The following is a 26,892-nucleotide window of genomic DNA, read 5'->3' as shown; positions in this document are numbered from 1 at the left end:
TAATAATAATAATAATAATAATAATAATAATAATAATAATAATAACAACAACAACAATAATAATAAAAATAATAATCTCATTGGTTTCAAATTATCATCTCAATTCAAATATATAAATTATTAGGTAAATATACATCACATTATTTTTTTTAAAAAAAAAGGAAGGATAAGAAAGAATAACAAACTAATCTTTTTCAACAAATTAATATGATATTTGAATTTGAATAAAATTTAATTGGAATAGGGTTCTATCTTCTTAGCCTTTCTTATACATACATTTATATCATAAGTTTTATGATTAGTTTGCTTACTGCATTCTTTATATTTTTTATTTTATAAATTATTTTTGATGTAACATTTTTTCTTTTTTTATATGCAGGATATGACTTTTTCATCTTCAAATTTCTTTGTTACTATAGACAAAAATGAACAAGTATGACTTTTTCAACTTCAACTTTCTCTATTACTGTAAACGAATTATTTGTCTACTTTTCACGCTAATTTGTCTCTCACTACAAATGAAAACAACTTCCAAGATGATAATAAGAAAAAAAAATCAATAATAATTGAAACAAAGACTTCAATAAGTAAAGATTCATAGGTAAATCAATTTTAAATTAATATCATTTTCATTATTTAATTATGAAGAAGTGTTCTTGAAAGTTTATTTTAATTTTTAGTGATAATGTTGTTGCTATTATTGACTTGCATAAGAGATAAAGAAGAACAAAAGAAGAAAATAATTATAATTGCAGAAGTAGAAATTTTGTTGGTATAGTTGGCAAGCTTAAGTTTTGCAAAGTCTGTATTTGCTATTATTGTTCTTCTTTCTTTGTAGTTTATGATTATTTGATTTCTATATTCAATAAGTACCACATTCAAATATTTATTTTATTAGGAGGATACAAAACAAATTTATAGATAACTAGATATTTTAGTTTATTTAGTGTCTATTGATTTTCCTAATTTATATTTATTTATAAAGTATTTTAGTGATTTTGAGCGTCATTTAGTTTCATAATATAGAGAAAGAAAATTAAAAAAATACAAAAGAAAATCATAGCCTAAAAAGATAATTTTTAATATAGTAACTTAAACTTGTTGTATGAAGATTGCATAGTTATCTTTTTTTTTCTAAAAACAAAATATAGAATAAAAACTTAACTGCTTATGTGTGCAACACAAAAAAAATAATTTAATACAAAATCATATTAGAGAAAATAATGTAACTAAAATACAATAGAAAAAAATGTATATTATGAATATTATAATAAAAAGGGGAGGGGGTGAGGGAGGGGGTGTAGATTTGTATTATGAATATTATAATAATAGAATATGAAATATAATTTATTTTTTTTAACTAATGAATTTTTTTAATAGATTTGGTTAGAGTTAGGGGGATTGGGATAGGATGGAAGCGTATAGGGAGGGGGAGGTAGAATTTTATTTTTTTTTTCTAAAAGTTGAGGATGGAGGTAGGGGATGGATATGGACGTGTAGGTGGGGGTTAGGGGTGGGAAGTGGGAGGGGGTGCAAATTTTTTTTTTCACATTTTATTGAGAAATAAAATTAAAGTTAAAATTTTTTCTCAAAGGTAATATGATTTAACATGTTCGAATAAGACATTCTATAACAAAATGATTAGAAAAAATAGCTTAGTATTATCCGCGCATCGCACGGGTATGTATACTAGTTTAATTTATAAAACGAGATTAAGAAAGATAAAAAACATAACTTTTCACTTTTTTTAGTTAACGAAATTTTAAAAGAAAAGAAATAAGAAAAGGGATTATTTTAAATAATACTTTTAGTAGAAAAAGAATATGTTAAAAAGAAAAAAAACAGCATATTTATTGGAAAAGGATTTTTTTGACCCAAATAAGTAATATTAAAGATATTTTTTGGGTCAAATTATTAATAGTAGGGCATTTTTGGTCCATGCTATTAACAATAAGGACATATTTTAACTAAAATATTTGTGGAAGACTTTTTTTTATTTAATTTTAAATAGTTTTAAAACATACAAAATTTTATCTCTTCCTTTTAATTTCTTTCTTTAATTAAATGTTACTTAGCTTTGATTATGTTATTTAGTTTTATTTTGATATATTATTCATTAGTATTATAGTTGGATCTTTAATTAAACTTGTTTGTTGAATATGAAATACGGTTATAGTGAATCATGATATGTAGTGTTTTCATTTGAATGATGAACCCATAAATTTAAGGTTGTAGTCAACTCTTTCGATTTGGGGCTTATTAAAGGTTACTGTCAATTCTTTCAATTTGAAACTTATTAATTTTCATCTTAAATAATCATAGAGGCTCATTAATAAGGCAAATTAGAGAACTTTTAAAAAATAAAATAAAGATAAAAAAATTTTAAATTGAGAAAGTAAAATTGTAAAGCAAGATATGTTTACTAGCATGTTTGATTTTTTTTCCTTACACCCTCTTAACTTGAGAATTGTGTATCAACTTTTCAATAGTAGTTACTTGAGAAAATTGAAGGAAATGTGTCTTTTAAGTCTTGAATGAAGGATTGGTGACATTGACCAACTTAAAGGGTCAAACATCATTAGAAAACTTGATTAAGTTAATTATGGACTTGATTAATATTTTCAAAACTTTCTAATCTTTTCAAAAATATAAATCAACCCACACCTCTCTTCAATCCAAATCAACCAGTCTCTCTCCCATCTCTCTCTGGACAGCTTCTCTCAACTCTCTCCCAACCAACAGTTCTGCAAAATTCTTCCTTCAATCCCCGACGACTTCAACCTCCGACAAAAAATAGTCGGGCGAGTTTTCTTTCTACTTTTAACCGTCAATTGACGTGAATACTTCTCCGGCGACAGCAACTTCGAGTTCTTCTTCGTCCCATTTCCTTTTTTCACAGGTAAAAAGTTATGAAGAAACAGAGGAACTTGAGTCAACTACTCTTCTAGTATTGAAATATGGACTAAATAAAATCCTAATTTTTGGTATTTATTCTTTTTATTATCGTACCGTTGCTTTGGATTTGTTGGTGATTTTTATTCATAATTGATGTTCTTAGTATGTGTGTGTGATGTGTTGGTGTTATTGGGTTGATTTGTTATTTGTCTTGGTAAAAATAGTGTTGCAACAGCTGAAATATTTGATGCAACAGATGAAATATCTGATGCGACAGATGAAGACATCTGATGCAGCAGATGAAAACATCAGATGCAACAAATTAAAATTTGATGCAACTATAAAACTTTGATGCAACAGGTGAACAATCTAACAGATCATTCATCGGTTGCGACAGACGACTCTTCTGTTTGGAAGAAATCTAAAAAATATTGATCTAACAGATAACTTATTTTTCAATAGATGAGTGATATATTTCAACAGTTCAGTGATCTGTTTATTGTCTCCGACGGTATACTCAACCGTTGCAACAAGTCAGTTATATGTTGTAATAGATAAACTACCCAGTGTAACTGATTAGTGATCTATTTTTATGATTTTCAATGGATTACTCATCTATTGTAACAGGTCAGTTATATGTTGCAACAGATAACATACCTGGTGTAACAGATTAGTGATCTGTTTCTATGGTTTCCAACAGATTACTCATCCGTTGAAATAAGTTGGTCATATATTGCAACAGATAAACTACTTGGTGCAATAGATTAGTGATCTGTTTTACTATTTCCAACAGATTACTCATCCTTGCAACAAGTTGGTTATATGTTGCAACAGATAAACTACCTAGTGCAACAGATTAGTGATCTATTTTTATGGTTTCCAATAGCTTACTCATCCGTTGCAATGGATCGGTTATGTGCTACATCAGATAAAATACTCAGTGCAACAAATTAGTGTGATCTATTTTTATTATTTCCAACGTTTACTCATATGTTGTAATAGGTCAGTTATATATTACAATAGATAACATACCTAGTACAACAGATGTGTGGTCTATTGGAACTGTTATTTTACCATTGTGCATGTTGGATTTACTATTATCCCTTTTTAATGATGCATTAATCAATTATAAACTATTTTATGTTACTGTTAATTTAAGATAGTATGGCTCCCAAAAGAAAAGAAACCAAATCAAGTCCAAGTAAAGGAATAAGTGAAGCAGCTCGGCTACATCCACCACTCTATGAGCTTGCTTTACAAGAGTTATCTAAATCAAGAGCAGAAGATAATGAACACGAGGATGAGAAATATCTCAAAAGAGATGATCCAAATGCTAATAGCCCTTCCGCCGAAGAGTTGGTCAAAACCTTCAGCATTGATTGTTATCCTGTGAGAATGCAATATGATGGTGCCACAGATTTAATGGGTGATTTCGTGGTTAAGTCAGCCATGGAAAAAGCATTCGATGCCTTCAGAAAAATACTTCAAGAGCAAAAATTGAATGCTTATTTTAGGGAAAGCTGCTTTGGGCAATATCTTAATTTGCCGAAGGACAACAATGCTCGTTTCCAGATGAAAATGGTATACAATCTTCTCAAGAGTAGGTTTATGTATGAAAACAAAGACAAAATGGATGATGTGTGGATAAATTATTGTGACATGACTGTTTGTTTTGGTTAGAAGGAGTTTGTCATAGTTGTCGAACTAAAATGTTATTCTCCTTCTCCTTCTCAAGTTATACCTACTCTGACCCAAAAAAGCACCTCGCACACCCAAAAAAGGTAAAGGTAAGTCGGGTGATCGTGAGGACCTGGTTTCCATTGTTGGTCCAAGCTTCAAAAATAAAAATTTGATAGAAACGTTGAAAGGTAAAGGACTCTCAAAAAATCACAAACAACCATTGTTCTTGGTTTGGTTTGTACATAATATTCTTTGAGCGAGAGACGCTAACAACAACATAAGCCCTGATTTAATAATTCTCTCTGAGGATCTTGAGGCATTTAACAGCTGTCCTTGGGGTTATGAAAGTTTTAAAATGACTGTTCAATATTTGTTGACTCCGTTAACGCCAAAGATAGTCAACTTATATGGCTTTCTATGGGCCTTCATGGTAAATATTTCTTTTATCATGATATGATTCATCATTTTTTATTCAATAATGCTTTTGATTTATTGGTGTTAGTTATAGGCTTGGGCATTTGAAGCCATTCTTTATTTGAGACAACAAGTGAACTGCTAGGAGGAAGTTTTCTGTCCAAGAATCCTGAGATGGTTGTCAGCCAAAACTGATAAAAATTTAAAATTTCTTGATCTTTTCAACCCCCGAAGGAAGCAGTAAGTCCAATTCTAATCAAGTTTTTATTTTAATTAATGATTATTTTAAATGATTTCATCATCATTCTAATATATGTACTAGTTATTTTAGATTGTCAATCCATGGCTTATTTCGACCAACTGAGAGTTGAAGATGTCATTTTTTTTACTTTAAGTTCTGTGCAAACTTTATCGGACCCTAAGGTTGTTGATGGAATAAAAATTGAATTGTTTGGAGCAACAAACATCAGAAGAAAAATAATTTTGGAGGGTGGGCTTGTTGTTCTTGATGATGGTAGTGGTAGTGGTGCTACTATTGGGGCTAATGATGCTTCTCTTACAGTTTTTGAAACAAAAAGCCATTATGATTATGATGATACTGATTATACAGATTTTTCTCTAGAATTTTCCACATCTAGTTAATGTTTTGCATGCAAATGTCAAGACTGCAAGGTGAAACATGATAGAGTAATTAATGTTATTAATGCACTAACTGCTTCTGTAAAAGAACTGTCTTCTAAGAGGGGTGTCATTCTATCAAAGAGGATTTCATATCCATACACTCCACTAGAGATCAAGGAGGCTAAGAGGAGAAGGAAAGATACCTTCAAGGCATCATCAAGCATATAAAAAGAAAAATTATAATGCCTCTGTATTTGTCTTGCACCTTTGTTCAGTGTGCAAGGGCCATAGAAGAGCAACATGAGCCGAAGAAGGTGAATATACATCATTTGTTCCAGCAAACAAATAGGCACATATCTATTTCAACAACTGATACATTTGTTGAAAATTATCAAACAGATATATACATCTATTGCAACTGTTTTCTAACCTGTTGCATCAGATGCATTAACTATTGCAACAGATAAGTCTTATATTGTAAAAGGTGGATCATCTATTTGAAATTATCGTACTGCTTTGATTTACCTATTCGAATTTATCCCATCAGCTGATCCATCTATTCAACATAAGACTTATCTGTTGCAATAGATGGACAATCTGTTGTATATCTGTAATTAACATTAAGAATTTCTGGCTTTCCAGATGGATGTCACAGCAGAATCCACTGCTTAAGAGCATAATATCATAGTTGATAATCCATCATCTGCTTTCAAAGAAGAAAAAAAATGGAGCCTGTCAGTTCGGGAGAACGGAAGAATTACCCATTTAAAGGGTTCAACATCTCGGATGAGGCTTCAAAAAAATAACACAGTTGATCAATGACTATTCAGAATAGATTGCTGATGGGCTGTTAAAGCATCATACCGGTAGGTACATAAATTATTTTTTAAAGATATTAGTTTATACGATTCTTATTGTAAGAATGTGACATTACCATATATAAATCATCATGTAGAAAAAAAAATGATGAATGCTACAAAGTAAATGAATCGAATCTTGGTTTTGATATGTTCGACTTTGTTGTTGCATATCTGGAAATGAAGAATTGATTCTATTTGATGTCACAACCCCAAACTTGCTGAAATGATGAGGTTTAAATACTATACATATTACTATTAGTTAATACTTTATTTAATTGCATCTGTGTATTAATTTTTTCATCACGTAATTCAAAATATTTGATAATATGTGCAGCATATCGATGCCATTTTTTATTACCTCTGAAAGAAGGCCAAGTTGCAAACACAAGAATAATACTGATACACGATAGACAATTATTTGTACAAAGTTTACATCAATAATGCCTATGATAGGTATTGTCAACAACAGCCGAAAGTTTTCCAAAATGAAGAATGCTTAATCAACATCATCAAAAGTTTTAGCATTCCGGTTGGCTTACCTTGGCATTTGGTCGATGAAGTGTATATCCCAATCAATTGTGGTGATGAATTTCATTAGGTATTGACTGTCGTTGTTCTAAAAGAGAGACCGAGTTTATGACTCGATGTCGCATAGGAGACGTTCTGGGCCATCATCTGAGATACAAAAGATGGCCAAAATATTATTTATTTACCTTGATATAAGTGGCTTTTTGGACCAAAAGGTTCATACTGATTGATCGACGATTGAAGTATACAAGGATAAAATGGGTAATCCATTTTATGTACATTATGTTGAAGGAATTGCTCAATAAACCATTGGTAGCCTATAAGTTTAAGTGTCATGATTTAGTTTTATTTCACAAATTTCACAATGCTTGCATGAATGGCAAGATATGAATTATCTATTTTTTTAAAATGAAGGGATTACGGTCTTTTTGTTGCCGCGTACGTTGGGTATTTGAGCGATAGATTACAAGTACCAAATGATGGACTTAATGCCAGATTACTCCGAAAAAAATAGGTTGCTCTTTTATGAAAATACGGAGAAGCGAAAACTCAAAATTCGTACGCAAGCGACGTTAAAGATCCACGATGACCAAAGCCAAATTCCGCAACACCGAATGAAAAAAAACTTATCCATATTGAGTAGATATTTATAGCTTGAGTCTGTCAATATTATAACTTATCCTCCTTAGTTTAACTTGTTGATTTATTTGTAGAGTAGATCATTTGTACCCATAATGATTTTTTTACATTTCATTTATTTGTTGAGTTATTTCATGCAATTTTCGAAGGCTTCAACTTATTTTATGTTTTCTATGAATATAATTTAATCCTTAGTTTTGAACATGTTAATTGAAATAGAATACTAGATTCAAATATTGTAACAGATAATTTACTACAACAGACGACATATCTTATCAAATAGATTTAGACATATGTTGTAACATGAGATGCAACACGTAGGTTATCTGCTGAAAATTATATAACAGGTCTTCCTACTTTCTAGATTTTTTCTAACAGATTACCTATTAGTTGCAACAAATAGATTATATGTTGCAAAAAATTAGATATATGTTGCGATAGACAGACTATGATTTTCTCATGTTTTAATTATGGTTTTCATGTTTTAATGTTACACGCCTAGAAACCGGGTCATATCGTAGGGGCAACTCAATCCCACATGAACTAGAGGTCACCTTGATAACCTAACATAATCATCATCACATCAATCGCAAGGGTTGGGTGAATCCCAACCATAAGATAAGATAGCAAAAACATACTGTAAGTCATAACTTAAACATGTCTAAACACTTCATTAGACTCATTAAACTAGCCATTACACCCAAGTCCACATTCATGCACAATACCTCTAAACAAATCGATGTTTAGAAATGCATATGTCGGTACAAGCCCCCGACAATAGACAAACCAAGTCAAAATAAGACTAAGTTTAAAGATCGAAGACCAAGAAGGAATGTCTTCCAAAGTAAGGAAGCTCACCACTCCAAAGTCAATGCATAAACTCTTTCAATCACCTAATCACTGCGCAGGAAGAGAAGATGATACTCTAGACCCTATGTCGCATGGGGACATAGCTTTTGGAGACGATTAGCGGTTGGAGCGCAAGCATATAACTCACAGATAAGGATACAATAGCATCATCAATTAACATCAATACAATATATCGTTTTCAACCATATTCATGACCTTATCCATACAGATAGGTATATCATATGCTAAATAAGTAAACAAGTCATAACAACATTCTCAAAGTACTCAATCATGAGACATAAAGTGGAGGATCACGACTTTTCTACACTTGGATTTAACAATTCTTATTCGGCATGGTACTTCAACTACCTTCACATATCACTTAGAAGAAATACTTTAACCAAGTATATACTCATTACGCAAGGGACTCTAACCGCACACACATCCATTCAAGCAAGGGACTCTAACTACACACTCACATTCATTTAGATAAGAAACTCTAACCACATGCCCACATATTAGGCAAGGGACTCCAACCTCATGCCATATTAAATAGGGGACTCTAAACCAAGCCATTTCATGTGGCGAGGCACTTCAATAGCAAGAGATCTCATTGTGCATGAGAATTGAACCTCAAGCAATTTTATTAGGAAAGGGACTATAACTTCAATCCCTTTCATTAGGCAGGGGAATTTAACCTTAAGCCACTACGACTATCAATAGTTGACATTGGGACTCCAAACCTTTGTCCATATATCATTATCTATTCCATTCACACTCAAGGAATTTAACCCATTGAGATAATTCAATACTATACATGACCACATGGCCCTCATGGGAGCCTTTATTGCTTAACCATTTCAATAGGCCAATGACTTAACTCAATTCATCATTAAATTCAATTTATGGTCATCAATACCTGTGCAAACTATTCACATTTATAAGCAATCTTATCCCACATTCATACCCCACTTTAGTTCAACACACAATTCAAGTTCATTTTTATGTTTAGGGACTTTAACTCCAAATTAACCATTACCCAACAAGGTAATCAATTTCACCATACATGGCTCATAATACCTTTACAATATCATTTAACAACTATTCATACTTATTGGGCCATTGCCCTAGTTCAAATATCATTAACATAAGACTAGAAAAATCACTTAGACATTTTCACAAACACCTTGTGTGCTTTACCAACGCCATTTTTATGGTAGAAATCATCAAGATTAGTGTTAATCAAGGATCACATGTTATACTACATACAACAAGCATCCGCATGTGAAAATCATCATCAATATCATGTATAAACACAAGTCTAAGCAAAAGTCCACATTATTCATCATTAGGAAACAAAACCCTTTTCATTTAATTTCAAAATCACCATGTAAACTTACTAATCCAAGTGTAAAATACATGGGTTTAGAGTTATTTATCAAGGAAAAGAGTTACATGCCTGAGACAACTTGATTCACCCAAGAAGTTTGACTTCACTTTGCTCCTAAATTGACACCCTTGAATCCTAGCCTCCAATCCTTCATAAATTGTGTTTGAGAGAGAGTTTTGGATGTTTGATCCACTCAAAAGGTGTTTATGGAGGCCATATACACTTATATAGTAAGGGGACTTAGGTTTTTGAGGGTGGGAAATGACCATAAGGTCCTCAACTAAAAGCTGAAAAATGACCGTCGGGTGGGTACGACTCACTTGAGTCAATCGTACCCTAAGGTATGAGTGGTAACCTAACTCGTACCTTTTGACACCCAATTTTGGCTCGTACATTTTCTTTAATTATTCTGCTGGTGCTCCTCGGCTTAAATAATTTTCAAAAATTAAATAAAAAATGAGATTCGTATTTTTATCTCTATTTCTACAAATTGTTAAATAACAAAAAGGAAATCTATTTTTTCATCATATTATAAAATATTTTAATTAAATATAATTAAATATTTTAATATCAAAATCAAAAAATATCTCTTGGCAAATCACATTCGCATTTTTTCTAATCTTTTATTTTTTGGGCGATATTGTATCATATATATATGTATATTTTTATTATATAAAATAAATATTTTATATTTTATTATATATTTTTTTACCTATATTTATTGTATTATTATTTTTTACACACACATATATCTATATATGTATATATTAAATTATAAAAGATATTAAATTGGATGCTGATGCAAATTATGTCTGTAATTTATAACGTTCATACTAAATAATTTTAGGATAGCAGAGAGCATCGATAAAATTAATATCAGTAGAAAAAGAGTATTTGGGCTAACAATAATTCAACTTCAATTTATTTATTTCATTCAAATCCAATTCTCATTTCATAAATTTCAACTAAGAACCCAAAATTAGCTCAAAACCCAGTCTAATATCTATGTCCACTTCATTTTTTTTCATTTAACCGACATCCATCAATCTAGCCTGTCAATTTATTTTTGACCCATAGATCCAAAATTCTTAGCCTTATAATATACGTATATTTAATTATTATTTTTTTATTTTTATTTATTTATTTATCAATTTTTATTATTATTGATTTTAAATTGTCCAATTAAATGATCGGAGAGATGAAAAAACAATCAATTTTAATCCACCTTTATATTTATCTCTCTTTAAATTTAAATATTATTTCTTTTTATCATTATTATTATTATTATTATTATTATTATTATTTATTTTTATCCGTCCGATCAAGAGATCGGACGGACCAAAATTGGTGCATTAAATGCTCTTCACCAGCAATGGATACATATAATGCTTCCCAAAAAATATATCCATCGTCACTTCTCCATCAACGATCCAAAGTAGCAGCAAAACCAGACCCCTTTTTCTTCTTTCTTTCTCCTTCCCTGCTCTCCAACCCAAACCAAAAAGCCCCGTTAATCGCCATAGCCTGCAGCCATGGTAGACCTACCTGCCACCCTACCTACATGCGAGAATCTCCATTTTTTTCATCATCCCAGGCCCGTGAGTTCGAAGAGGCAGAAAAGAACAGTCCCAAAATGATGCAACAATTTATTTTTCATTTTGAATCTGCTATTAATGGCCTAGAAAAGCTGATGTACGAAGGGATTTATCTGAGAAATTCAAATTTTCTCCTTCTCATTTTTTATTATGAGGTTTTAAATTCAGACTTCAAGTTCGAATTTATGCCTATAAATATTGGTCTTTCGTTTCTATGGGGAGGCAGAGAAATTGGGGGAGAAAAGTAGTGAGATTGGCGAGAAAAGTAAAGAAATTTTTGAGAAAGGTGAGGAAGATTCAAAAAAAAAAAGTTCTTGGAAGACTTTCGAAATCCATAACGGAAATTCAAAAAAAAAAGATCAAAAATTTAATTTTAGTTTAAATTCGTTTCTCGGGTTCGGGTTAATCTCCAGAAAATACTTAACGAGAAGCCTTTGTTTTCTGCACCCCAAAAGGTGCGAACCCATTCCCCTTTACTTCACTTTCTTCTTCACCTTTTGTACATGACGATTTTGTGAATACAGAATGTGTTGCAATTGCAAACTGATTTAATTGTCACTTTCTTGGTGTTTTGGGATGAGAATATGGTCATAATTTTAGTTATTTGATTCGCAAGCATGTATTTTAGTTTAGATTTGGTTTGAAAAAAATGGGTTGTGGTACGAGTTTCATTCGGGCTTTAAGTTGTCATTAACCCCGGTGGGTTTGGTATGGCTGTTTATTAGGACTAAAGTTGTCGTTTGGATGTGGTGTTAAGTGTTATTGGTGCTAAGTTTTACTGGTGTTAAGTGTTACGTCTGTTCGCCCTTTAAAATTAGGTGAAAGCGGGAATGTTTATTTTATATATATCAAGTTCACGTTGCTTTAATTTGGAAACTAGTCCGCATATTAATTTGTTAGAGTTGTAAAGAATACTGATAAACACCCTTTTTTTTTTTTTTTTTGCAAAAAACACCCTGTTTAAAAAATTATGTTTTCAGTAGTTTCTAGTGGAAACCCATTATTTCATAATGGCCAAAATTAAAAAAAAAAATGCAATCTTTTCATCTTGTAAGAACACCCTTTTGCCTATTGTTAAAGAAATTGAGAAAGTTGCAATATTTATCATGTTGTTAGCTGCAAAATCTTTCCACCATGATGTTTTCGTTTCTTGGATACCCTTTATCACTCAATGTCCAAAAATTGAGAAAATTCTATTTTTATATCATGTTATAAACTTTAAAAAAAGAGGGGGTTTTAGTTCAGATATGTGCTTATTCATAAGGTTTAAGTGTGGCACTCCTCCCGTAAATTATTAGAAGTTTGGCTAGTTTGTCTTCCCTGCTCATGCTTATTTGAACTGATTTATTTGATAAAGCTGTTAAAGGGGTGAAATATAATCTTAATTGTTTGCTTCCAAATATATGTTTCTGATAGACGTATGCCGCCCTGTCCTCACAATTCGATTAGAATTTTATATTTGAATATTTATGTTCTCCCTTTGTTTAATCAAATGGCTAGAAAGAAAAGGTGATTTGAGTTCCACAAAGAAAGTAATTGCATGATTTGGCTTTTTAGCAAATCTTATGCATTCTCTAATTTCTCTTTCTTATTTTATCAATATTTAATCCTTATTAATCTTTATCTTTATTATTTTTCATGTAAACCCGGGAGTTAGAGTTTCGCAATGGAACTCACTTTGACCCAACATCGAGTCAAACGCTAATAGGAGTGCAGAGCCTCGGATGTCCCACTAATTAGGAGCCTAAACTCCTAAATGGAGTTTAATATTTTTCATCATCTTTAGATTTAGTTCATATTTTTTATCGTATTGAGTTCTTTTATAATGACTAACTTTTGTTGTCTACTTTGTTGAGAATAATTTTATTTGATTTTTGAATTGTGTTATTTATACCCGTAGATTCTCTCACGTAGCTTTAACTCTCCAATTTTAGCAAACCACATTGATTATTATTAGAAAATATGCTTTTTATTTGATTAACCTTTCAAAACTCATCGCAAACATTTAAATAAAATGGACATAGTAACCTTTATGTTTCTCTTAAATTGTATAACAACAAAAAATAAATTTTTTCAAAACTAATAGGAGAATATTACAAAAAAAAAATACATTTTTAGGAGTCCGCCCACCAATTTAACTTATATTTTCATTAAATAATTCTAATGTTTAGCGCCATATTTTACTCGAGCTTTCAGGATAGAAATGCAAGGTATATATATTCATCCGCTACCGCATATAGGGTATATTGTTTTATACTATAATAATAGTTTTGTTACTATTATTGATCATTATTATTACCAATATTATTATTATTGTCATTATTGTTTATACTAAAATTATCGTCATTATTTTAATTCAATATTATTACTATTATTATCATAATCATTATTATTTTCGTTATTATTTTTTACATAGTTTCAACACATCCATATTTCAGCATCTATTTTTCACACTCTTGAAAGTACGTTTCACAAATAAACTTCGAGGCCATAAGATACTTTATTTGCTTAATAAATAATTATAGTTAACTATTTAAATCCACATATCTCTTCAATTTCTCTTATAGAATTACACGATTTTAAATTTTCTAATATATAGAAATTATGTTAACATCCTTTTCATACTTAAAATGCATGTATATTTTTTCGATAATCGCATTACTTTATTTGTACATGGTAGCGTCATGTTTGATATACCTTAAATTTTTCTTTTGAATAATAAATAATAATAATAATAAATTTTCCTATCACCCCTTTTAAGCAAATAACAAAATAAAAGTTTTTCCTAATATTTTTCTAAACTAAGTGTAAGGAATATCTTTGGATAGGCTCTGAGGGGTGCCTAACACCTTCCCCTCAAGTAATCAAAACCCTTACTCAGAATCTCAAAACATTTTCGATAGACTAAACAGAGTTTTACAATAAAAATGGTTTTTTGCTAATTTTCCTAAAAAGTTAGGTGGCAACTCTAAAGATAAATTTTCAAATCCCAAAAGTCATTAAACCCCACCATATGCCGTGTACTGTTTCGACCGGTTCAAAATTGAGCACGACAGAATGACGACTCTGCTGGGGAAGAAGACTTAGGTTTGACCTTAGATAACTTAGTTTAGGAATATTATTTGGGATATTTATCGTACATCCTTGCCTTTATTTTTATGTTTATATTATGCTTTGTGTGAAGGGACTCAAGCCAAATCCAAACTTGCGTTCCTTGATTGTTCGAATAACACTACTTGTTACTGCTTTACCACTTGCACTTTTTCTATCGAGTCTTGGTCGTACACAATTCTCACACTGAACACGCGAGGGGTGTACCGCACTCCTCCAAACCTTTTTTGGATTACTTAGTTTCAGAGTTGGTGCAGTTAGATTAGTGTACCTTCTCGCAGATATTCAGTCCCACTCTCAAACACTTAGGGAAAAATCTTACTCTAGTAATAGGTCAAGCTGCATAAATCTTAGGCGGGACGGTCCAAGGTATCGTCTTGCAACTAGGAAGCCACCTTTTCGTCAAAAGGTTATCAAACCTTTATGACATATTTTGTGTTAGAACTGATTCAAATAGTCAAGAAATCTAACATTAATGGATTTGGAACAATCAGATTGACCTTCTTTTACTCTTCCTTCATTCGACATCATTTTCATGTCAATAGATATAGAGTATTACCCAAACTCGCCAATATTTGACACTCTTTTTTCGAATACAGAGCATTGTTAAAACTCTGCTTCACAAATATCTTTCTCAAATTCCATGAAAGCCGAGTGTTCCAAAAAAGATTTGCTTTCTTTCAACTTTCTCTTTAAGTCCACATATAGGGAATGCCACTAAAAAACTTCACCTACGTCTAACTTCTTTTGATCCAAACTAGAGTGGAATGTCATCAAACATTCTTCCATTGTTTGATTCCTTTTTTTTTTCTAGTCAACAGACATCGAGTATTATTCAAAACTCTGCAATTATTTGACACCCTTCTTCAATACAATGAATGTGGAATATCAGTTATCTTTACCCACTTGTAACTCTTTCCAGCCATTAAGCGTGAGGCCTCGTCAATACTCCTCTTGCGTTCGATATCTCTATCACAAGATCCTTATTCATCAATAGCGAGGCTTGAAATACTTACTTTTTTTCAACAAAATGCATTACTTTAGCCCGCTTCTATCAATTCATACCAACTATATATCTTTATTACCACCATCAATGCCTCTCTTAACCTCCCTTTTTGGGTATATTCCCTCTTCAAGGAAAATTAATAGGGATTGTAAAAAATGAGAAGCTCATAATAAAGCTGTTCATTAGAAGTTTCTTTGGTGAGGCTCTTGCTTGGTACACCAAACAAGACCCTCGTTATTGGCATAAATGGAGTGGCATGGCTGAAGACTTTATGAATCATTTAAAATTTAACACAGAAATCGAACCTGATCGACTTTCATTCATTTGTATACAGAAGAAACCCTCTGAATCATTCTAGGAATATGCTCGATGATGGAGGTCTGAGGCAGGAAAGGTTCAACCACCAATGGATGAAAGTGAATTGGCGAAGTATTTTATCCATAGTTAAGAAAGGATCTATTTTGAAAAGATAATTTCCACGTTGGGGCAGAAGTTTGTCAGTTGCGTCAAAATGGGGAATTTTGTAGAAGAGGTAATTAAATCTGGAAAGATTAAGTTAACAAAAAGCTCAAGCAAATCTACTCAGTTGGAGTTCGTCGAAGAAGCTAGGGTAGAGAATGAAGAAAAAGTATCTGTTATGATACCACACCACTCAATACCTGAATCATCCCAGTCACTTCAAAATCCTAATAACAAACTGATGCAAATATTGAATCACAAAATATATCATGCCTATGATATCCAACAAATCTACCTTCAACCCCAAGGTCCTACATACCAAAATCCATTACGACCATGTGTACCAATCCAAGTGTCAGTTTATCAAAATCAGACACCTTTTGTGCTAACACAAAATTCAAAGGGTAAGCGCAATCAAAGACACAATCAATTTGTTGAATCATTGACACTTTTGTTTGAGAGACTGAGAGCTGTAAATTTATTGCGACCCGAACCAGGGAAGATTCCTAACCCATTACCTAAATAGTTTAATGAAAGAAAGAGATGTGTTTTTCACTCTGGAGTTCAGGGGAACGATACTGAAGATTGTAATAGGTTAAGGCATAGAATTGAGTTCTTGATCAAGGCCTGGGTAATCCAATGTGTCGTAGTGCAACCAAATACAAATAATGATTTGATGATACCATCCTCTACGCTGAGTTAGCAAGGCCTTCATATAAGTCACTCTACAGGTAATCGCTAACTTTAGAAGGAATGCGATAGAGATGAATCCAAGTTGATCAAGTCAGAAGCAGGCAATATAGTCCTATATTTAAGGGCATTAGATTCCCCTCTGATTATCATATAACAGAACTATGTTCTGACCTAATTTCTCTTGGTGAGATAGGTAGGCAGCCCTTATCGGGTTCTATTGTACTTAAGTAAAACCATTTTTTTTGTAATTGGAACTACGTGCGATCTAATTTCCCTCAGTAGGATACGTAGGCAACCTACGTAAGGCTTGGTACCTTTATAATATAAAATTCCTTGTTTCCCTAATGACAAAAAATGCTTGAATGTGACGATATATAGAAAACCAACATGTTCCATCAAGGATATCCCAAGATATGCTACGAAGAACCGTTGAGAAAGTTTCTCCAAGATACAGGGGCAAATTTTAGAGATTGCTTCAAAAATCAATAAAGAAAAAGTCCTAATTCACGTCAAAGCCAGGATGTTCAACTCGAAAGTTTTACAATCAAGGTTGATTCATACCAAATAACACCAAGTCATTACTAAAGTTATAAGGTATCAACAATGGAGAACTTATTTATAATATCGAGGAAAATGCACCAATGGTCAATACAAAAGGCACTCCCACCACTTAACCAAAGATTTTCTCTACAAATACTGTTAAAAGATACAGTCAATCCAAAAGCTTCAGAATCACATCGACGACCAACGCCGAATCCAACACTCATTACGTCAGTCATAAGAGATCAACCGGATCTTCAGGTGGCACAAGTCTATTAATGTACGTAACAAGGAATGCTAATCTATACCTACAATCCCAAGGAGCATTTTTAAAATATGCTCAAAAGCATTCAAACTTTGACTACGACTAATACATCAGTCATGAAATGACTTCTAAATTGGTTGTTGCTACGACTGTAGTGGACCCAACAAGGGTTCATACATGAAGACACCCACAAGATAAAGAGACTGTCAAGGAGGCACCCAAGAAATATTTAGAGTTTATGTGTAGAAGACTCATACATGTACCTAAGCCTCTTGCTTTCATCAAAATGCGAGTCATCGAGACTACATATGAAGATAGCTTACACAACGCGTTCTCCGCTATAGCTTACACAACGCGTTCTTCGCTCTCCCATTCAAAACCATGACACGAAGGAACCGACATTGAGATGCAAATATTAATGCTTGATTAACTCCAATAACTTATAAAAGCATCAATCATAAAATGCTTTGATACTAGTTGTTGGCATGAGGAAAAAAATAATAAGACGTTAAAGGCTTTTGCATAAGAGACACTCCTTAAAAGTGACCAAATGAGACTTTGAAGGTAAGCTTATGATTATCAACCTTACCATTCTTTACCCACCCACCCTTTTGGCTAAATTTTCTTAATTCTTCTCACATGGAACTACGCTTTGACCTGATTCCTGTTAGAGGATACATAGGCAGCCTAAGTCAGGCTCGGTTATATCAATAAAATAATCTCTTTAGCCTTTAAAATATTTCATTTATCATCTCAAACTACATCGATCGCATCGCGTTGATAGAAGTCTGAGGGCGAAGGTCAAGATAGAGAAAGTCCCCCCCAAAAGATATACCAATATGAGAACATCATATAGAGTTAGGAAGTATCACTACTCCATATCTCGAATCTACCAAATTAGATTATCTATTGTCGAAATGTTAGAGGATGAGATAGCTACTAGTCTGAGTTCTCAATCAACACAAAATCAACACCCCTACCCAAACTAAGAAACTTTCTTTGAGCGTAGGAATAACGATGCTGCAACAAAATTTTAAAAATCTTGGAAACCCAAGTGCTGCCTCACCATCACGAGACAAGAACTTAGATATCGTTAATTTATCCATAATTATTTGAAGAATTTGAAAAATCTTCTCGAATTTTGCAGGTCTCGATAGTTCTCAAGGAAGCACGTGTCCAGTATCTTACAACATCCCATCAGAAACTCAATATCGAATCATTATCGCAAACCAGGAGGCTAGGTTTTGTCAATTCATTCGCTAATACTTTTTGGCTAAAATTTTTTTTTCTTGACTTTTTGTAGGTCACATTAAAGGGATTTTCCTGTTAAGCTTCGACCATCAAATTGTCTATGAAATTCTAACATAATAACTACAAGGGCTAGTCCTCCCCGAATAATAGGACAGGGCAGTCCTCCCCGAATAATAGGACAGGGAAAGTCTGCCCCGAACAATAGGACAAGGCAAGTCTTCCCCAAATAATTAGATAAGGAATGTTCATCCCGAAAAATAGGACAGGGCAAGTCCACCCCGACCAATAAGATAGGGCAAACACATCCCCAATAATTGGGAATAACAAAACTTTATTTCTCTAGTAAGCTGCTTTGCCAAAGAAAGCACTTTACATTTTCAGCAATCACTTTACTGTTCAGAATCCTCTGCAGTCCAATGCACATCGCCAATCAATATCTACAAAATATTACCTCATCATGACAGAGATGCTAATATTTGTTTGAATATCTAAACTCTACTCTTTACATTACAATTTTAATTTACAATTTTGGAATAATAGGTATTTTTTACCTCTTTTACCTGTTTTGTAGGAGCATACAGTACAATATGGAACTACCCTCTTAGCAACAAATTGGGGCGAGCTAGCGGAATATCAAGCATCCCTAGCCACGTCAAGGATTCTGACAAAGAAACTCATACCGACTTGGCTCAGTCATCTCATTTTTTTCCTTTGTGTCATCGACCAGTGCCGTCTGAATCCGACATTAGGCAATATTTTTGAAAATCCACAATTTTTATTCTCCCAAAATCCTCAGCAGATATTGCTATCCAATGCCTCCTCATTCTCAACTATCCCAAATAACTATTTCAGATACAAGTGCATCTGTATCCATTTTGTTCATGCTAAAATTTTGTTATCATCCTCGAAGAAATTCAGTGTCACCATAATTCTACAATGGGGTAAATTTTGGTGTTTACCAAATTTTGCTATGATTCGAACTACAAAGGGCTTGATTTATTATGAAACTCGAGATTTATAGGCAACTCAGAAACCAGAGCCCGACCATAATCTTTCAAACATTTTATTTTGCTCGAGACGAAATTGGTTACGACAACATGATTGCCTAAAGATTTTCACACAAATCTTTGATCACCCAGGGTCGACTATTGACACCCAATTTTGGCTCGCACTTTTTCTTTAATTATTTTACCGATGCTCCCTGGATAAATAATTTTTAAAAATTAAATAAAAAATGAGATTCATATTTTTTTCTCTTTTTCTACAAATTGTTAAAAAACAAAAAGGGAATATATTTTTCTATCATATTATAAAATATTTTAATTAAATATAATTAAATATTTTAATATCAAAATCAAAAAATGTATCTTGGCAAAACATTCGTATTCTTTTTAATCTTTTATTTTTTGGGCGATATTGTGATCATATATATATGTATATTTTTATCATATAAAATAAATATTTTATATTTTATTATATTCTTATTTTTACCTATATTTATTGTATTCTTATTTTTTACACACACATATATCTATATACATATATATTAAATTGTTAAAGATATTAAATTGGACGCTGATGCAAATTATGTTTGTAATTTATAAACATTCATACTAAATAATTTTAGGATAGTAGAGAGCATCGATAAAATTTATTTTAGTAGAAAAAGAGTATTTGGGCTAACAATAATTCAACTTCAATTTATTTATTTCATCCAAACCCAATTCTCATTTCATAAATTTCAACTAAGAACCCAAAATTAGCTCGAAACCCAGTCCTATATCCATGTCTGCTTCATTTTTTTCATTCAACCGACACCCATCAATCTAGTCTGTCAATGTATTTTTAACCCATAGATCTGAAATTCTCAACCTTATAATAAACACATATTTTTCTTTTTTTTTATTTATTTATCTATTTTTATTATTATTGATTTTAAATTGTCCAATTAAATGACCGGAGGGATAAAAAACAATCAATTTTAATCCACCTTTATATTTGTCTCCCTTTATATATAAATATTCTTTCTTTTTATCATTATTATTATTTATTTTTTATCTGTCCGATCAAGAGATCGGATGAACCAAAATTGTTTAAATTTTCAAAGTTGGTGCATTAAATGCTCCTCACCAGCAATAGACGTATATAACGCTTCCCAAAAAATATATCCATCGTCACTTCTCCATCGACGATCCAAAGTAGCAGCAAAACTAGATCCCTTTTTCTTCTTTCTTTCTCCTTCCCTGCTCAACAACCCAAATCAGAAAGCCCCTTTAGTCACCATAGCCTGCGGCCATGGCAGACCTCCTGCCACCTCACCTACACCCGAGAATCTCCTTTTTTTTTATTATCCCAGGCCCATGAGTCTGAAGACACAGAAAAGAACCGTCGCAAAATAATGCAATAATTTATTTTTTATTTTGAATCCGCCATTAATGGCCTAGAAAAGCTGAGGTATGGAGGGATTCGTCTGAGAAATTCAAATTTCCTCCTTTTCTTATTTTTTATTATGAGGTTTCAAATTCAAACTTCAAGTCCGAATTTGTGCCTATAAATATTGGTCTTTCATTTCTATTTGGAGGCAGAGAAATTAGGGGAGAAAAGTAGAGAGATTGGCGAGAAAAGTAAAGAAATTCGTGAGAAAGGTGAGGAAGATTCAAGAAAAAAAAGTTCATGGAAGAGTTTCGAAATCCAGAAGGGAAATTAAAAAAAAAGAGATCAAAAATTTGATTTTAGTTCAAATTCATTTCTTGGGTTCGGGTTAATCGCCGAAAAATACTTGACGAGAAGCCTTTGTTTACTGCACCCCAAAAGGTCCGATCCCGTTCCCCTTTACTTCACTTTCTTATTCACCTTTTGTACATGACGATCTTGTGAATACAGAATTTATTGTAATTGCAAACTGATTTGATTGTCACTTTCTTGGTGTTTTGGGATGAGAATATGGTCATAATTTTAGTTATTTGATTCGCAAGCATGTCTTTCAGTTTAGATTCAGTTTTAAAAAAATGGGTTATGGTACAAGTTTCATTCGGGCTTTAAGTTGTCGTTAATCCCAGCGGGTCTGGTATGACTGTTTATTGGGACTAAAGTTGTCGTTTGGATGTGGTGCTAAGTGTTACTGGTGTTAAGTGTTATTGGTGCTAAGTGTTACTGGTGTTAAGTATTACTTCTGTTCGCCCTTTAAAATTAGGTGAAAACAAGAATGTTTTTTCTTATATATATAAAGTTCATGTTGCTTTAATTTGAAAACTGGTCCGCATTTTAATTTGTTAGAGTTGTAAAGAATATTGATAAATACCCTTTTTTTTTTTTCAAATAACACCTTGTTGAAAAAATTTATGTTTTCAATAGTTTCTAGTGGAAACCCATTATTCCATAATGGCCAAAATTCAAGAAAAAAAATGCAATCTTTTCATCTTGTAAGAACACCCTTTTGCCTAATGTTCAAAAAATTGAGAAAGTTGCAGTCTTTATCATGTTTTTAGCAGCAAAATCTTTCCACCATGATGTTTTATTTTCTTGGATACCCTTTATCGTTCAATGTCAAAAAATTGAGAAAATTCCATTTTTATATCATGTTATAAGCTTTAAAAAAGGGGTTTTTAGTTCAGATACATGCTTATTCATAAGGTTTAAGTGTGGCTCTCCTCCCATAAATTATTAGAAGTTTGGCTCGTTTGTCTTCCCTGCTCATGCTTATATGGACTGAGTTTTTTGATAAAGCTGTTAAAGGGGTAAAATATAATCCTAATTGTTTGCTTCCGAATATATGTTTCTGATAGACGTATGCCGCCCTGTCCTCACAATTCGATTAGAATTTAATATTTGAATATTTATGTTCTCCCTTTGTTTAATCAAATGGCTAGAAAGAAAAGGTGATTTTGAGTTCAACAAAGAAAGTAATGGCATGATTTGGTTTTTTAGAAAATCTTATGCATTCTCTAATTCTCTTTCTTACTTTTATTAATATTTAATCCTTACTAATCTTTATATTTTTTTTATTTTTCATGTAAACCCGGGAGTTGGAGTTTCGCAATGAAACTCACTTTGATCCAACATCGGATTAAACGCTAATAGGGGTGCAGAGCCTTAGATGTCCCGCGAATTAGGAGCCTAAACTCCTAAATGGAGTTTAATATTTTTCATCGTCTTTAGATTTAGTTCATATTTTTTATCGTATTGAGTTCTTTTATGATGACTAACTTTTGTTGTCTACTTTGTTGAGAATAATTTTATTTAATTGTTGAATTGTGTTATTTATACCCGTAGATTGTCTCACGTAGCTTTAACTTTTCGATTATAGAAAACCACATTGATTATTATTAGAAAATATGCTTTTTATTCGATTAACCTTTCGAAACTTATCACAAACATTTAAATAAAATGGGCATAGTAACCTTTATGTTTCTCTTAAAATATATAACAACAAAAAATAAAAATTTTCAAAACTAATAGGAGAATATTACAAAAAAAAATACATTTTCGGAGTCCGCCCACCAATTTAACTTATTTTTTCAAATAATAATTTTAATGTTTAGCGCCATATTTTACTCGAGCTTTCAGGATAGAAATGCAAGGTATATATATCCATCCGCTATCGCGTATAAGGTATATTGTTTTATACTATAATAATAGGTTTGTTACTATTATTGATCATTATTATTATTATTGTCATTATTGTTTATATTGAAATTATAATTATTATTTTAATTCATTATTATTATTATTATTATTATTATTATCGTTATTATTTTTTACATTGTTTCAACACATCCATAATTCAACATCTATTTTTCACACTCTTGAAAGTACATTTCACAAATAAACTTCTATGCCATAAGATACTTTATTTACTTCATAAATAATTTTAGTAATTATTTAAATCCACATATCTCTTCAATTTCTCTTATAGAATTATACGATTTTAAATTTTCTAATATATAGAAATTATGTTAACATCATTTTCATACTTAAAATGCATGTATATTTTTGCTATAATTTCATTACTTTCTTGGTACATGGTAGCGTCATGGTTGATAGACCTTAAATTTTTCTTCTAAATAATAAATAATAATTATAAATTTTCCTATCACCCTTTTTAAGTAAATAACAAAATAAAAGTTTTTCCTAATATTTTTCTAAATTAAGTGTAAGGACTTTCGGATAGGCTCTGAGGGGTGCCTAACATCTTCCCCTCGAGTAATCAAAACCTTTACTCAGAATCTCAAAACATTTTTGATAGACTAAACAGAGTTTTACAATAAAAATGTTTTTTTTCCTAATTTTCCTAAAAATTTAGGTGGCGACTCTAAAGATAAATTTTCAAATCCCAAGTCATTAAACGCCACCACATGCTGTGTGCTATTTTGACTAGTTCGAAATAGAGCGCGACAATACCCTAGGCTTATCCTAGGTCATCCAAAATGGTTAGGGTATGACTAACCATTATTAAGTCGTATCTAAAGGGTACGACTAATGCCATAAACCGTATCCATCAACCGTACCAAAACAGTCCACTCTAAACTAAGACTTCGTACCTTAAGGTAGATTGGTTGGAGGCTCACTCGTACCTGGGACAGTAAGTAACCCTTACCATATTGCCTTGGGTAAAAGAGGGGAGGGGAAGGAGGATACGACTCGTATCCAAGGGGTACGACTCATGCCCCTAGTTGTACCCACCCCAGTAACATCAAATAAAGAAATTCCTTAATGGTTCAAAGTCTAGGTGTTTCAATTCTCCCCTACTTGGATCATTTGTCCGCAAATGACGGGTAAGACAAGCATAAACATAAGTCAACACATTGTCACACATCAAATAAACCTTCAATCAAGTTAGGACAAAGCACACAACAAGGATACAATACACATCATGCTTATTATCAATCGACTAATCATTTCATTAACTTTGGAACTAAACCCATTACTTATCAAAACACTTACTCATTTCACATTTTAGGGACTTTAACCCATCAACTTATTGAAGATACTTTCTCAACTCAACGACTAGGGACTCAAACCCATATCTATCAAAGGCATGAATCGACTCAAAGTACTAGGGACTTAAACCCATTACAATAAGGACATATAAAATTTCAAGGAATTAGGGACTTGAACCCATGGTCTAACAAAACATAAATCAATTCAAAGCTTAGGGAATTTAACCCATTTTCTATAAAGACATAAATCAAGGTAAGAATATTAACACATACCTTCATCACAAGTTTCTGAAACAAGAATCAAATGTGGATACTTGGACTTCATGTCCTCTTTCGCCTCCCAAGTAGCTTCCTCGGACTTTTGGTTCCTCAATAGAACCTTCATCGAAGCCCTTTCTTTCATTTTCAACCAGTGAACTTGCCGATCCAAGATCCTCACTGGGATCTCCTCATAGGATAAAGAGTCTAAGATATCAACATCCCTCAAGGGAACAACCAATGAAGGATCACCCATACAATTTTACAACATGGAGACCTGGAATATCGGGTGAATAAAGTTCATACTAGAAGGCAACTTCAACTCATAGGTAACATTACCAATCCTCTTCATAATTAAGAAGGGACCAACGTACTAGGGATTAATCTTCCACTTTTTACCAAATCGCATCACTCCCTTCATAGGAGATATTTTCAAGAAAATCCAATAGCTAACACTAAACTCAAGTCCCTACGCCTGACATCTGCATAGGACTTTTGGCAACTTTGAGAAGTTCTCAGTGTAGCCTGAATCACCTTCACCTTCTCTAAGGCTTGGTAAACTAAATTGGGGCCAAGTAAATTACCCTCGCCAACTTTATACCACCCAATAGGAGATTGACATCTCCTACCATATAATGCCTCAAAAGGAGCCATACCAATACTAGAGTGGTAACTATTATTCAATTAAAGGAAAGTGGTCATACCAACTACCACCATAATCAATCACACAAGCCCAAAATATATCCTCTAATGTTTGAATAGTCCTATCCGCTTGCCTATTTGTTTGTGGGTAGAAAGCAGTACTAAGGCACACTCTAGTACCCAAACCTTTTTGGAACAACTTCCAAAAGTGGGATGAAAATGAAGGAACACAATTCGAGATGCTCAAAATTGGAGAACCGTGAAACTTCACGATCTCTGCAAGATAAACCTAGCATAATATTTACATGAGTAATTAGTACTCACGGGTAAAAAGTGAGTGGACTTGGTCATTCTATCAACAATGAAACAAATAGAATCACATTGATTCTGAGATCGAGAAATATCGGTAACACAATCCATATTAATTATCTCCCACTTTTATTTGGGTAATGAAATCTCTTGATACAAGCCCCCGAGCCTCATGTGCTCAACTTTCACTTGTTGGCACACCATACACTTGGCCGCATAACTAGCTACATCATGTTTTCTATTACCCCACCAATAGAACTCTCTAATACATCTTGGTGGAACCAGGATAGCATAATGAGTTTCATGAGCATTGGTCATGACCCTTTACCTCAATCTATCAACGTCGAGAACATATAGTCTACCTTGGTATCTCAATATACCATCACCACCAATCACAAAGTCCACAACTTTATGTTGGCCCATATTACGCTTGATCTTTATCAAGTCAGGGTCTAATACTTTCTTTTTCTTTATCTCAACAACAAGAGACGAGTGGGATACTAGAAGCACAAATACACCACCATTTTTGAAGTTCGTAAGTCAAACTCTAAGATTATCCATATGGTGAATGTCCTTCACCAATTTCCACTTGTCCTTATTCACATGAGCCAAACTTTCCATGGACAATCTACTCAGAGCATCGGCAACTACATTAGCTTTACCAGGGTGGTAATGAAGACTCATATCATAGTGTTTCAATAACTCAATCTACCTTCTTTCATGAAGATTCAACTTATTTTGAGTAAACATATATTGAAGACTCTTATGATCAGAAAAGATATCAACATGAACCCCATAAAGATTATGTTGCCAAATATTTAATACAAAAACCAAGGCTAACAACTCTAAGTCGTAAGTAGGGTAGTTTTTTTTGTGAACTTTCAATAGCCTAGAAGCATAGGCCACCACCCTACCATGTTGCATCAACACATAATTGAGACCAATACG

This window comes from Capsicum annuum, chromosome 9 (assembly GCF_002878395.1).
Source record: "Capsicum annuum cultivar UCD-10X-F1 chromosome 9, UCD10Xv1.1, whole genome shotgun sequence".
Taxonomy (NCBI): Eukaryota; Viridiplantae; Streptophyta; class Magnoliopsida; order Solanales; family Solanaceae; genus Capsicum; species Capsicum annuum.
The sequence above is the reverse complement of the archived record's forward strand: the minus strand, read 5'-3'. Positions refer to the sequence as shown.